Below are 13,637 nucleotides of genomic sequence, written 5' to 3' on the forward strand. Positions count from 1 at the left end.
ACAAATTTCTATAGTGGTATTCATACCTGATATACTTGTCAAGCCTCAAATTAATCATCAAGTAATTAGGCGCCACCCTCGTGTCACTGGCCTCTCACATGGAGATTTAATTATCTCAAAGACTACAGAGAAAATTATTTGTTTAAAAAAAAAAAAATTTCAGAGATACGGAATACCGGAGGAGAGGTAACGCTGTTTTGAAAAGAATTCTACTATAGGCACAAGACCGAATCTAAAGTTGGAGTTCTGCAGTGTTTACAGACGCCAGTAAATTGGCGTGTGACGCCCAATAAAGGGTCCAATAAAGTTATAGGTATGGAAAGGGGTATCAGAGAGGATGAAGGGGCTACCTCACCGAAGGAACAGAAGACAGAACAGAAAGGACAGAAACCCCAAATTGGCACAGCATTAAATGAGAAGGGGGCGAAGTAAGTGAGCTCTCACAGGGAGAGACACCGGAGCAGGCACAGGCATCGACGATACCTGTACAGCACACAACTAACAGACATAAAGGCCCGGAGACTAGAGGGGCCAGGGCAAAGGAGAAAGATCTGGCGAAGCATCCGGCACAAATAGAGCAGCAAGAAAAAAGAGAGAAAGAAAAGGGAAAAGAAAAAGGAAAGGCACAAATCAAAGATAAGAACATTGAAAAAAAACTGGAAAAGGAAAAGGAAAAAACTAAACGTAAAGAGAAAGAGAGAGAGAAAGAGAAAGCAACTAAGCACAACGAGGAGGACGAGGACGAGCTAATGGCCAAAAAAGCACAGAGACTACACTCTATAAAGAATTTTAAAGCATCTGCAAATAATACTGGCACACATGTGTCATCCCAACCAAAAATTTCAAATATATTTAGCCCTCTAGAAAAAGAAGGCCAGAACGATGTAATAACTAACGGAAAAACACAGATTGTAATCCAAAACAAGACCTCCAAAGAGCGGAGTGGTAGCGACAAAGATGTCCAATGCATGCCTTCAACCAACTTGGAGGAAAGGCAGACTATATGGTCCAGCGAAGGTACTCGGAATGCTGACCCAGATGCTGAAATAAATACAAGGAGTAAAGAGACAAGGGCATGCATAGAAACGCTATCGAACCAGAAGGAGCAAACTGAGCAATCTAATGGAGAAAATATAGCCGAAGAGTTAGGGGGCCTAAACCCTTCTCTGAATCAGGTTGCATCTCTAGCTGGGAAAGATTCGCATTTAGTGAACCATTCTCTCTCAAATGAAGACTCTGAATCTGATATATACGAGACATGGATGTCTATCTCAAGTGACTCGAGTGAATCAAATGGTTCCAGCAAACTGAGTGATTCAAGAGAATCTAGCCCAAGCGCACAAATGGATTTCGCACTACAGGAGAACTCCGGCTCCAATGACTCGAGATTATTTAGCGAAGCCAATGCAAGGAAAAAAAAACAAGTGGGGGAAAAAAAGGTAAAAAAACAAAAAAGAACAAAACTTGCTGAATGAGGAAACCACAGATCACGGTAATAATACGGATTATGCTAAAAGTCGATCTAATCCTCCCCGAAGGAGTCCAAAGAGCAAAACATAGGGAGAGACACCACGTCAAACTTCGGACTTACATGAGAATACAGACAGATATAAAAAAACAACAGAGCCCTCATTGAGTCAGGTGCTTAGTTCGATTAAAAGCTTTCACACGGATGTGAAGAAGGACAGCCAAAAGAATCGATTGGCCATTGAAAAACTACAAGGTGCAGTGAAAAAAGTGGGCAATATCTGTTCTGAGATTTCTGAGAGAATGGTCATGGTTGAAACTCAAACCGAGAACCTGGAAACTGATTTCGCGAAGCTTCAGAAAAAAGAAAAAGAACAAGATGGAGTAATAAGAGATCTTATGATCAAAATGGAAGATCAGGAAAACAGATCTAGAAGGAATAACTTGAGATTCCTTGGAATTTCGGAGAACTCAGAGGGTAGCGACGCCAGAGGGGCAATGATTGACATTCTCAAAACATCATTTCCGGAGTTGGAAGCCTCGGATATGGAAAGGGAAGTACAGCGGGCACATTGCTTTCCTTTAATGCTATCAAAGCATTCCAACAAGCAAAATCAATATCCCAGGGCAATGTTGGTCTGCTTTGGTAATTTCCTTCTCCGGGAAAAAATGTATGATCTAGCAAGACCTACTACCCAAAGAGACTACAAGGGTTTCAAATTCTTTGTAAGACCGGACTTCGCCCACGTTACCGTGGAGCGAAGATGGAAAATGCGTCAGCTATTTGAACCGTTTGAAAAACTTGGAGCAAAAGTATTTTTGCAAAATCCAGCACGCTTGAAAATAATATTCAAAGGCACTACAAGAAGCTTTAACAATGAAATACAGGCAGAAGACTATTTACGTGAAATTTCCGAGACTAGCTCTCGGTACTCAGGGAAAGAATCTTAACTATATAAAATGAAGCATGATAGAAGGAGCGGATAGGTGGAATTAATCATTTCAATGTACATATGGAAATGTGGGCAATAAATTGAATGGCAGGGCAGCCTTTGAAACTAAGTCTGAGACATTATCAGAGTAATGAGAGTAATCAGGTTTCTTGGCTGAACCAGCAACAGATAAGCATATCACTTATATTTACAATCTAGCCCAGTCCACAGGGCCCGCTAGCGCGGAGGTCACACCCCTGGTCCAGATAGGCCCAGGTAACCTTCAAAGGTGGTGGTGGGTGGAGACTAGGGAAGGGGAAGGGGGAAGGCAGGACAGGTTAGATATACAGAATAAGAAATCTTATAGGGAAACACATACAGGGATCATAGGAAACCAGAAAGCCCAGGATAAATATTATGGCACCTTTTCATTAGTAGCATGGCTGGGATAAAAATATTATCTCTGAATATTTGTGGTCTGAACGATCTTAAAAAAAGACAAACAGTTGCAATTGGTCTACAAAACTGGGGAGCTAATATTATATGTATGCATGAGACGCATATTGAAGGGTCCCAGAGCCAGCTGTTAAATACATTAGGGTATAAATTGGTGTGTGCTACCACACAAGGTGTTAGAATTCGGGGTGTTGCTATTCTGGCTAAAGGGAGTGAAATGATGTTTAATAAATCTAAAACTGATAAGTTTAGCCGTTGGGCTATCACCGAATGCAGTTACCAGACAGGGCAGAAATTGACAATTTGTGCTATTTACGGGAGTAATACAGATGACCCCTGGGGGTTTTTAATGAGGTCTCCAATGAATTGTCACATTGGTCTCTTCAGGTGATGGTCTGTGGGTACTTCAATATCAACCTCCTGACAAATTGGTCCCTGAATGATGACTGGGTGTATAAAGGTCGTAAACCCAAAGTATTTCGCTCTCTTAAGGATTTGTGTCTTGTACATGGACTTGTGGATAGCTGGCAAACTTTAATACTAATATTGGTGACCCTGGGTGCACCTTTTATTCAAACCCACAACGTACGCATGCTAGAATTGATTACATATTACTTTCAAACTCACTAATTAAGAATTGAGAATTGCCATACAGCCAAATTGCCTAGGGTATTATCTGACCACAACCCTCGTTTATGTACATTGACTATTCTACCAACTAAATTAGAGCCTAAGCAATGGACATTCGAAAAAGCATTACTGAATGATCCTCAGTATCGCCTCTATATGAAAGACTGGATCCCCAAGTTCCTAGCCGAAAACATTGGTAGCATGTCAATAGAGGTAGTATGGGATACTTTGAAAGCCGGCGTTCGGGGCGAGACATTGTCATATTCACTTAGGTCCAACAGGCAAGAGAAAGAAGAAATACGGATGCTGCAGGAAGAGCTTATGTTAGCAGAAGTAGGACTCGTTAATGCCACCAATAATAGGGATACTACTGGGGATATCTCTAGCATCTTAGCCAAAGTTGCAATTGCAAAGGCAGCAATCGAATATATATACGGATAAGGCAATACGGAAAGCTACGGCACAAAAAGAATTAATCTATGAGGTCAATGAGCAAGTGGGTCATCAATTGGCCGTGCGAATGCGACAACAGGTCAACACAAACTTGATTAGGGAGATTATAGATCCTGTGGTAGGGCAGATAAAAGACTCAGAGCAGATCAGGCAAGCATTTTGGAGGTTCTATAAAGAACTATATATGGAGAATTGCAAAGGGGACACAATCGAAATTGCAAGGTATTTAGAGAATTATGAGGGTGCGAGCCTTGAGATAAATACACAGCAGACACTAGAAGAAGCTCCTAGTATGGAAGAGGTTTTAACTGCAGTTAAGAGCCTCCCTAAAGGGAAGGCAACAGGTCTGGATAGTATCCCCTCAGAGTTCTATGCTACATTTATAGATGAAATTAAACATGTTTTAAGTGATCTAATTATCCATATCTTTTCCGGGGGTGAACCGCCCAACTCTTGGTCCAGAGCCAAAATTGTAATTTTTGCTAAAAAAGGGAAACCCCCAGAACATCTAGGGTCTTATCGCCCTATAACTCTAATAAATGCTGATTCGAAAATATATTCTAAAGTTTTGGCAAATCGAATTGCACCTATAATACACCAGGTAATAGCCAAAAGTCAGCACGGTTTTGTTCCTGGAAGGTCAACGATAAATCATATCCAGAGAGTGATTACGCTCTTTGATGGAACAGGAACTACAGGAGACCCTATGGCCCTAATTCTGCTTGATGCAGAGACGGCATTTGATAGGGTCTCCTGGCAGTTTCTCTGGAAAGCAATGGTGATAATGGGATTTCGAACTAAATTTATACAGGCGATACAAAAAATGTATATCAAACCTAGTGCCGTTGTATCCGTTAATGGAAGCTTAACCAAGGAAATTATTATCTCCAGGGGAACTCACCAGGGGTGCCCATGCTCTCCATTGCTCTTTGCAATATACATAGATCCCTTTATTCTCTATCTCGAGAAAAACAGCAATATAACACCTATTATATCACAGGGGTATGCTACAAAAACATTAGCATATGCTGATGACATTGCCATAGTCACGGCAGATCCCATAACAGCAATGCTGACTATCGAGGCGGAAGCCAGGAAATTTGGGTTGGTTTCTGGCTACGCGCTAAACGAAAGTAAGACACAAATTGTTCTGAACTCAAAAATTGCTATGGATGATCTAAGGGTAGTGAAGGGAGCGACATACTTGGGAGATACAATTTCCTCAAAGCTGGAGGAAGTAGTGGACATAAACCTTAGGCCAATGTTGAACACAATACAAAAGGATTTACGACGTTTAGATAATCTCCACTTATCTATTATTGGGAGGGCAAATGCAATTAAAATGGTGTACTTTCCCAAAATACTATACTTATTTAGGGCTGTGTGTCTAGAGTTCTCTAGTCAGTGGTTCACTGCAATAGAGCGTACCTTTTCGAGATTCATATGGTCATATGCACAACCCCGCCGGGCGTATAAATATCTTACTCTTCCTAAGAACAGAGGTGGGCTAGCTCTTCCCAATTTAAGGAGATATAACTGGGCATGCTTATTGCTGTATAGTAAGGAATTATTGCAAGGGGGAGAAAACTCAGAGGAACATACCGCTTCAATCTTTCAGCTACTAGTGGGGAATGCTAGCTATGGTTATTTCTGGAGGCACACTCACGACAGCTATCACAAAAAAGTCAAATTTAAGACACTTTATAGTAGTTTTAAAGTATGGAAGGTCGTAAAGAAAATATTAGGAATAGGACCAATCTCATATTATACTCCAGTTCTGAATAATCCTATTCTTCCCCCAATGATTTTTAAGGACAACTGTGTAAACAAATGGTATAATCTAGGAATAATACAATTAGGGGATTTCTACTCTACTCAGGGGATTAAGGGCCAGATGTAGGAGCCAAAATACCGGTCGGTAACGGCCGAATTCAGCCGTTACCGACCGGTATTTGGGTTTTCAGATGTAGGGCATGCATTTACAGAATCGGTATTTTACCGATTCGGTAAAATTACCGAATCGGTAAATACAGACTCGGTAAAATACCGATTCTGTAAATGCAGATGTAGCTGGCACATGTCAGAGTGCCACAGGGCTTTAAGAATCGGTATTTTACCACCCAATCCAATTGGGTGGTAAAATACCGAATCCAGGTGTGCATGCACACCTAGCCATGTGACAGACAGACATGCCCTTAGGGCATGTCTGTGTGCCACATGGCTCACATACCCGTCTATAGGGGGGGCTAGAGGGTGTCAAAGTGACACCCCCTGCACCCTTGCTAAAATCGGTATTTACCGATTCTGTAATTACAGAATCGGTATTTCCCATTGATTCCTATGGGCTTCAAAGCCCATAGGAATCAATGGGAAATACCGAATCTGTAATTACAGAATTGGTAAATACCGAATCTTAAGGATTCGGTATTTACAGAATCTGTAATACCTACATCTCCCCCCTTCATATTTACCGACTCTTAAATACTGAATCGGTAAAATTCGGTATTTAAGAGTCGGTAAATATGAATTACCTACATCTGGCCCAAAATCCTTTAATATTTTGAAGGAAGAATTTGACTTAGATTGGCGGGACTTTTTCAAGTACCTCCAAATAAGGGATTTCTTAATTCATAAACTTGGGGCAAGGACACCTGTTGAAAAATGTACAGTAGTAGAGATAATTATACACTCTAAGAAAGACTCAATAGGCGGGGTGTATGGTTTACTACTGGATACGCTCCCCGACGATTTAGAAAAAACTGCAATGAAGTGGCAAAGTAAACTTAATATCTCTAAGGAAGGATTTCTATGCTCCTATAAGTTAGCCCAAACCATTCTTATCTCCACCAAACTCCAAGCACAATTTTACAAAACCTGCTTCTTTCTCTACTATACGCCGGATAAGATTGCAAAATCGGGAACTGGCAAAGGGACTCGTTGCCCGAGATGTAATTTATTTAAAGCAGATTCTGTTCATATTTTTGCCTCTTGTCCAGTGCTACTACCTTTAATACAAGAAATAGAGAGATTCTTAAGTTCAGTTCTTTGTAGAAGTGTTATTTTGTCACATGAAGCAATAGTACTTGGGGTGGAAGATCCAGATAACCTTGAGAGTGGTCACGGTTTTATATTCATTGCTATGGCAGTTCTGCGGCTATGCCTAGCCTCGGCTTGGCTTGACCCATGAATACCCTCATTTCAACAGTGGTTAGCCAGGCTTTTAGCTGTCTATAACATCGAGATAGCTATATATAAACGAAAAGGTAGATCGCGACGCGAAAGAGGCATGAAAATCTGGACTGCTCTTACACAATGGCGGGATGTATGACGGTACAACGCGTACCGTCACAACGCATCCCTTTACCACGCATCCCTTACAACGCAAGTCGTTACCACGACTTGCGTTGGGGGTGCGGATTTCGAATAGTTTAATTTACTATTCTAACACCAGTCCCCGTGGACCCTAGGGAAGGTGTTGGGATAGTAAATTAACTATTTTTAATCCTTTAGCGCCCTCCAGCGCAAGTCGTGGTAACGACTTGCGTTGTAAGGGATGCGTGCTAAAGGTACTGCGTTGTGAAAACATCGTGGTAAACGATGTTTACCCAATGGCGAGACGCACAAAACTAATTAATATTGATGCTGTCATGTATTTATGCTATTGTTTCTTATTTTTTGTAAATTCTATATAATGATTATGTACGTATGTCAAAAACAATGTAAAACACATGTTATTAATAGGTAGAATGTCTACATGTCCGGGGAGGTGGGGGGAATAAATATGTAAAAAATCCAATAAAAATATTTTTTTTAAAAAGAAAGGATTGGGAGACCCATTTTACCAAAATGTATACCCAGGATAGACCCAATACTGTTATTTTGCCCGACCCTAATCGTAATCGAGTCCAACTGTCCTTGGAAGAGGTGGAGGAGGCACTGCATAAGTGTGTTTGGACAAAGCACCTGGTCTTGATGGGATGCCTAGCGACCTCTTGAAGCACAACCCGGACCTTTGGGCCCTGTTATTGTTGAATGTTTTTAACAGCTTCGCCTTCGCACCCATTCACTCTTCTTGGTTGACATTTTTTATTGTACCTATTTTTAACAAGCATTTGCAATGCAATAGGTCTAGCGTTTATGCGAGTTTAAGCTATTGGCATTGTAAATGAGAATGCCTTTTATTTTGTTTTAAAGACGAAAACAAAAATAAAAGGCATAGTTATTTGCAATGTTTGTAGCTCAAACTCGCGTAAATGAGAGACCTATTGCATTGCAAATGCTTGTTTAAAATGCAAGTTGCTGAATTGATATAATTATTGTGAATTATGGAAAATAACTGCCCGGTGTGATAGTACTCAAGTGAATTTTAGGTACTGGGTACGGTGCGGTGCGCGCCCAATGATAAACGTTAGAAGAAATGACGTAATCTTACAGACAGTGTCCATCTGGTGCAGTCAGGGAGGCCAGCACTAGAAAAATGAAAACATTCCCAGAGTGTGCTATGTTACGTCACCCACATGCAAAAACGCACACACAGATGCAAACATGTAATCATACAAATGCACACTGGCGCACACAAAATACACACATACGCATAAACACACATATATCATTCACATACATACGATTTGTATATGCACAGATACACATACAATGATGTACAGACACAAAGCAAATGTCACTTTACATGCACACAAAAATACACACAAGCAAACATGAACACATGCACGCACACAGTCACTTATACATACACAGATTATACACACACACGCATGGAAACACTCAAAGACAGATATATAAAGAACAAGACACACATAAAAGTAATTGTGAAATAAATATCTGCAGCATGTGAGGCCCGGGATATCCAATAGATGAATGTAATAGGTTAAAGGCTGTGGAGCAGGTGAAGAGAACCAGTTCATACGTTGTGGCACCTTACACTCCCTCTGGGTGGCCTTACCATGAAAGTAGCTGCAACCCCCAGTGCAGGACAAGAGAATCTACACCACCCATTGCTTGGACTCTCTCCATAACCTCTGCTTTCCCCACACGCTTGTGCGCCCTCACTGCCCCGGTGCCTTCACAGCTCGCTCAGGTGTTTCCTTTTAGCATGGCCCGCCAACCCCGGCGCCCCGTTGGCTGGGACAGCTGTCTGTCAGCCGCTGTCCCGCAGCCTCTGGGAAGCAGGCCTGGAGGCGTCATTGTGGTTCATCATCAGGGCTCACAGAACCATGGGGAGACAGGAAACAGGAGCCACGCAGGGGCATGTCTAGCACAGAGAATCCCAGCGCTGCCTGCACGGCTAGCTGTGGAGTCTGGGAGGTGAAGGAAGGACTGGGGTCCAACACCTTAGCCACTGGACAGGCACTGACCTGGCCCGTGTAGTGCCATGTCACGTCACCCTTACTGTCTGCGGCACGCCAGACACCTGTGGGCACCATGGAGTGGACACTTTCCCCCGGCAGCGAAGAGCGGTGGCAGGAGCTCCTCGTCCTCGCCTGTTAGCCTCCGCCTCGGGCTCCGAGACTCTGTCCGAGGGCGACGTGAATCCCCAGTCTGTGTCGGACTGCAGCGTAGGCTCGTCGGACTCGGAGGGGCAGAGGACCATCCGAGAAGAGGACCAGAGCTGGGACAGGTTCCGCAGGGAACTTCGGAGTCTGCTAACAGCACTGGAGAGCCGGCGGGACACAGATGCATCCGGACAAGAGAAGCTAGAGGAGGTGAGGGCTCCCGCGAGAGCCCCAAGGCACTGATGCTGCTGAACGGGAACGGGCTGGGCCAGGTACGAGCACCCAGAGCACACGTGGTGTCAGGGGGTCGTCCTCACTCAGTTAGGTTCGCCGGTGGGGGTCGCAGTGTAGGTGTTCCTCAGGCGCAGATCCAGGTTTTGGGTAACTTGTCAACTGTGGGAGGGAAAGGAGGGGAGAAGCTAACAGAGCTGTGTGAGTAGAAACAGGGTTTATGAACGAGGGCGAAAAACCATAAGCAGAGAAGTTTTGTTGGGAGGAGGGGAGGTGAAACTAGAAAGTACATAGGAGGAAGGGGGGCTTGAGCGTGAAGCAAGGACACAGCGCACGAGCAATAGATGACGGGTGATCTGGGCCCGCTATCAGAAAGCTGTTTTCCATCCTGTCTTGACTCACGAGCAACAGATGATGGTTGGGCGGGGCCTAAGGTAGACAGGGCGGACACCAACCCAGATTCCAAAGAAACCGGACAGAAAAGCAACAACTATAGATCTCGCCAAGGCAAAGCAGCGCATGCTTTGCAACGCAGACGAGACCTAAAAAGGGAGATCTTTCTCAGCCCAGCTGTTATAGACTTATCTTATTAATTGACACCACCTTAAAAAGTTTGCGTAGGTACCTATATAACCGCATAAAATGAATGGGAATCAATACTTCAACCTAATCAGTATAGTTTTAGACCTAGTGAGGGCACTATAAAGCAGTGCCTTAACCTTAAATTAATTATAGGGAAGTACAATATAGCAAAATGTTGTCCCATGTACTAGGTCTTTATGGATCTATCAACAGCGTTTGATAGTGTTTATCGCTTAAAGCTATGTTACATTTTAATTCCACTTGCTTTGCATGAAGCACTTGTGCACTTTCTAGCATACCTACATAGAGATATGAAAGCAAGAATAAGAATTAATACTACTAGTGATGTGTAGGAAGATGTAAACATTTCAAGAGTAATGAGACAAGGTTGCGTTTTAGCTCCATTTTAATATTGTAATGACCTTCAATCTTTTTTAATTCCTATCACCCTAAAATCCAGAGCTCTCTTTTACCTGCATTGTTGTATGCAGACGATGCCGTGTTAATGGCCCGCACCCCAAAAGCCCTGTCTCTTTTAGTGAGTGGCTTTGTTAGATGTATGGCAATGCTAGGTCTTCGTACAAATTTTAATAAATCTTTTATTATGTCTTGCGGTCCCAAATAACATAACACACCATTGCTGAAAGTATGTGATTGTAGTTTACACTGTACAAGCACTTTCTCTTATCTAGGCATGAATTTTAGTGATAGCTGCTCTTGGAAAGCACACATAGAAAATAATGGTAGTAAACTTTCCAGAGGAATAGGCTCGCTATTTTGCTTACCTCGCCCTAGGAAAGGGAGTGTTTTAATCTCTTTATTCCACATCTATTGATCACAGTGCCTTTCAATTGCCAATTATGGGGCTGAAGTCTGGGGATTGAGTATTGTCATCAAATCCAACTTGAAGAACACAGATTCTGCAGGAAGATTTTGGGAGTGCCGATCTCTAGCTCCAGCTTCATAAGCCATAGTAAATTAGGCATCCCTTATTCTGAGGATTATATTAGTGCCCATCCACTGGTCCTCTGGCATGCAATCTGGCAAAATACAGATGGGGACCTTACAAAAGACATCATGAAGGACTCTCTTTCCTGTGATAAAGGTAGAAAAATCCCATGGTTAAAGTACATTGAATCCAGTTTGCATAAGATAGGGCATATTCAGCTGTTTGAGAACCCCAGTGGGCCTCCCTACCATTAATTCAAAAACAACTGTAGGTCTGTTGGTGCAAACGTATGCATGCAGAGAGATTGAAGAGGGAGTCTGTAAAACCCAGATTAGCAGAATATTTGAGTAGAAACCAGGGATGGCATGCTTTACCCCAAAGTTATTAACCAGTCCCATGTACCATTGGGAACACAGTTTGCTATTTCGACTTAGGGAAGGTACAATGAAATACCTGCTAAATTTAGGACGCAGGAATGTATACAAATGGTTGGTACAATGGGGAGGGTCCACCGGGGCTAGATCCGGTTCTACGGCCGAACAACCTACACCTACTTAAGTACCAGTATGACTCACAATCTTCCTAATACCGACATAACGCTCCTTATGCTTAGCGTTAGGGACATGCATACCGCTAGTAAACGATACGCAGTCTAAGCATATATCAAACAACAGCGGCACATATAGCTCTCCTGCAAGAGACACACTTAACGACGGCTGAAGTCGATAGCCTGCGTAAGAAGTTGTGAGGAATTATCTGTGCCACGACCAAGTCAGTGTTTGCCAGGGGAGCCTTAATTTGGATAAGGCCAGGGAACTCTTTCAGAGAGCACAAGCGTCTAGTAGACAAAGAGGGCCGTTACGACATACTCGAGGGGTTAGTGGAGGGCCAGTCAATATTGTTGGGAAGCATATGTGCTCCTAACGTGGAATTAACCCCATACACTTCCAGCCCATGGCTCGTAGGAGGAGATTACAACTGCGCTTTGGACCTCCTTATCACAATCTCCAGCGCGTAGGCAGACGGAACAATATAAAAAATGGATAGGACACTGGGCACTGGTAGACGTGTGTCAATCACAGCATCCACACACTAAGCTGTAATCCTTCCATTCCATTCCACACAATCTGTGACTGCGGCTCGACAGATTTCTCGGCTCTACGGTGTTCCTCCCAAAAGTGCAACACACTGACTATCTCGGCAGGGTTCTGTCGGACACAATGCCCACATACTGACCCTACGATGGAGGCCACCTCACCCTCCTATACCCACTTGGATGCTACAGCGCATTTGTCTCACAGATCAGGTGTTCTGCCACGACCACGGGGACCACATTCGAGAATATTTTACACTAAACGCCGGTACAACGGGGTCCAGATTAATAGAATGGGATGCACATAAAGTCACCACCAGGGGACATTGTATACAACAGATAGTGGGCATACACAAAACGCTCAAACAAACATTACAGCGTGGGGAAGTAGCTTTAGCAGCATTGAGGAAAAAGGCAGACATGGGCGAAGCCACTCCAACTCAAGTGGCGGCAGCCAAGACGTTACACGCAGGGGCCATGAGGGATCTACATAAATATAATTTTAGAATGTACACCAACAAAATACACAGAGAGGGCAATAGAGCCGAGACGCTCCTGGCGTGGTTAGCCAAGCAAGACACAGACACGAAATTAGTTACGGAAATAATTGATAAGACCGGGACCCCTCATCACTCGCAAATAGATATCTTGCACACATTCCACGACTATTACTCAGGTATTTATCAAGCCCCATCACAAAAGGTGCACCCGGCTGTAATTCTTTTTCTCCGTATGTTGCCCATTACCCGTATCCCGGCAACAGACAGGAAGACCTTGGAGGCAAAGATCGCGTCCCCAGAAGTCACTCACACCATTAGAGCACTGGCGCGCGATAAAGCCCCGGGAATTGACGGCTTCCCGCTGGAATACAATACTACCTCTTCAGCCGTACTGACTCCCCGCATCGTGACAATGCATGACGCTATACTAGAAAGAAGCGAGCTTCCAGGATCACTTTGTGAATTGTGGTAAATAAATAATTAAATACCGGTTCTATTTTTGACTGGATGCAATATAAACAGATAGCTCAATAAATAAGAGTCAAGATTCGAGGTAGCTGGAGTTTACAGGCTTTAATCAGGCATAACGGACAGGAACAGGACAGCCTGCATGGGAATGGGATGGCAGCTGCCGGGGGCAGGATCTGGAATGGCTAGAGCAACTTTAATAACAGTGCATAACATATATATACTAAAACAATTGCATTACAGTCAATACAGTAGGCGTAGCAGTGGGCGGGGTTCGTAGCAGTCGCGAAAGATAAGGCAGAAAGTAGGTGTAACAAGAGGCGTATACAGGGCGTATACATAGACATGTGATGTAAACGTAACAGA

The sequence above is a fragment of the Lissotriton helveticus genome, chromosome 8, assembly GCF_964261635.1.
Source record: "Lissotriton helveticus chromosome 8, aLisHel1.1, whole genome shotgun sequence".
NCBI classification, from domain to species: Eukaryota; Metazoa; Chordata; class Amphibia; order Caudata; family Salamandridae; genus Lissotriton; species Lissotriton helveticus.